This window comes from Rhagoletis zephyria, unplaced genomic scaffold (genome assembly GCF_001687245.7).
Source record: "Rhagoletis zephyria isolate East Lansing unplaced genomic scaffold, Rhagoletis_zephyria_1.1 Rzeph_scaffold_30530, whole genome shotgun sequence".
NCBI lineage: Eukaryota > Metazoa > Arthropoda > Insecta > Diptera > Tephritidae > Rhagoletis > Rhagoletis zephyria.
Window position 1 is genome coordinate 1,984 of NW_016187586.1, and position 2,264 is coordinate 4,247.

General features: G+C 36.6%; 1 long non-coding RNA gene across 1 annotated transcript; it reads left to right on the plus strand.

The window, feature by feature from the left end:
- Positions 1-1,033: 1,033 nt before the first annotated feature.
- LOC108383075 (uncharacterized) lies at positions 1,034-1,975 on the plus strand. Its single transcript, XR_001849724.1, has 3 exons — positions 1,034-1,082; positions 1,458-1,487; positions 1,803-1,975. It is a non-coding gene; the product is annotated as an uncharacterized LOC108383075 (long non-coding RNA).
- The last annotated feature ends 289 nt before the right edge of the window (positions 1,976-2,264 follow it).

Genomic DNA, 2,264 nt, shown 5'->3' on the forward strand with positions numbered 1-2,264 from the left:
GACGATCAAATATTGACTCGACTCACACGAGGAAAGTTCGAAGTCGAAAATCTGCAAATATAACTGGTCTCTGAGAGCACTCTTGTACAAACGCATATATGCGAGCAAAGGGCTCAGTACGCTATGGCTTAGATGTAGGATACTGAAGAGGTATATGAGCCCAAAATAGGTGAGTGCGAAGGACTTAAAATGCTGGCCGGTAGGAAATATTCCCATCATTCATTCAATCAGAAAAATAATGTTATGAAAGAACATTTCTCCACCCTGCTAAATGGCAATGAAACTAGCAGAGAAGATGAATCCGAGCCCATACTCGAGCGCGACGGAGCCGATGTACTCGTACATACAACTAATCGACTATGACGAGGTACGACATTCCCACGACAGCCCAATCTACGTACCGGAATGACTCGGGTTTTACCCGACCAAGGGCTGTTGTTTCGGCGATCTAACCCCGTTAAGTCGGTCAAGCGTTGTTCGTCCATATGGCTACATCTGCTACGCACTCTTCTGCTCAGGGCTGGCATCGAGTCAAACCCTAGGACAGAAACCTACACCTGCTGCCGATCTGGGTCGGGCTGTTGTAGCCGCTACAACAACAATAACAACCACAAGGTACGAATCGAAATTTGCTTCACTACACTCTTCAAGTGAATTTCGATAAGTTTCCTGAACTTATCAGAAGAAAAAAATGCGGCATGCGAAAATTTTCCAACAAATACATAAATACAAATACAATATTTACAACATAATTTGTACAATAATACATTTTCCTATTGTTGCATTGGAATCAGGTATTTTTGATATGCAACATTTCATTTTATTGACAACTTATTCTGGAGGTTAGCCTGTTTACGCCTCACACACCTCACTTGCTGTCCTGACTAGCTTTGGTTTTTGATTTTATTTATTTATGTACGAGTATTTCATTCTGATTTCATGCGAACGTGATAGGATTGGGCTGATGTCTATAGCATCTAAAAGTCATTTTGTGATGACAATTTCAATTGCATCGTTCAGTTCATTGTGTTAACTCGATAACGACGGTTGTGTGGTTACTTACGCTCATAGCTCAAAAACAGGTGCCTCAATACTTACAAAGCTAATTTATACAAAAATTGCTAAATGCAGTCGATTTACTGTCAAAAGCACAAATTATAACGAAACATAAAACTAAAAGAATGCTAAGCAAAAAGCGTTAAAAATTGTGTGATAAGGGAGTGTGCTAAAGATTTGGCCAATTAAGCCAAAAATTTCTGGTGAAAGAAAGAAAACACTTTTTAAGCAATCAAGCAAACAACTTTATATCTACGTACAAAATACCTTAAATATTTAATTTTTTTTTTTTCGCTCTCAAATGCAATACCTTTCTAGCGTCTTGCACTGATTATTTAATTATTTTTGCAGTGTTAAAAGAAAAAAACAAATTATCTACAATTTTTGCTTTGCCATTACAGCTTACAGCTTACAACATTTGATATTTGCCGGTAAGATTCGAATTTGTGGTGAGGCGCTTTGCTTGTTCACAGCAAACCACAAATCAATCAAACAAATTTTTGTTGTTGTCTTGCATGCGTCGTCTACTGCTCTGTCACAGTTGTTGTGGTCGATTGTTTGTTCTTATTGTTCACAGTGGTGGGTGCCGCTGATGTTGTGTGTCGCGCCGACGACGCAAACTAATATCTCCGTTTGTGTGTAATTCTATATTTTTTAATAAATTGCACTAAAAGCGCGCTTTGTTCAAATTATTCAAACATTATACTAATAATAGTTTGCTAAATATTTGTTGTTATCGTTGCAAGTACGCTAGTTATTTAGCTTTCGTTTAATTACTGCGATCCGAGTGAGGCGTATTTTTATCGATATTTTGTTTTTTGGCTGTTGTTTGCCTACGACGATTTGACGATTTTTATTTTCCTGGCGTAAGGCATTTACCAGCGAAGAAACTACATACATATAAGTGCAGAGGAGCAAGTACGAGGTGAGTTAATATATACATATGTATGTATTTTTAGGTTGGTTGGGCACTAAATTTAATGTTAAGTGCGATGTAGAATGTATGTATGTAAGTACGAACATAATTTTTGAATATTTGAGTTTGAAATAAGGTCAATGATACGTGGAAAAAAAATCATTTTGAGGATTCACAAGTCGTCTTAGACGTAGTAATGAAGTCTTAAAATTTTTCAAAGTAAAATAACGGTTAATACCTTTTTAGGCAATTTGTAACTTCAACAAAATATATATCTACATAATATATATAT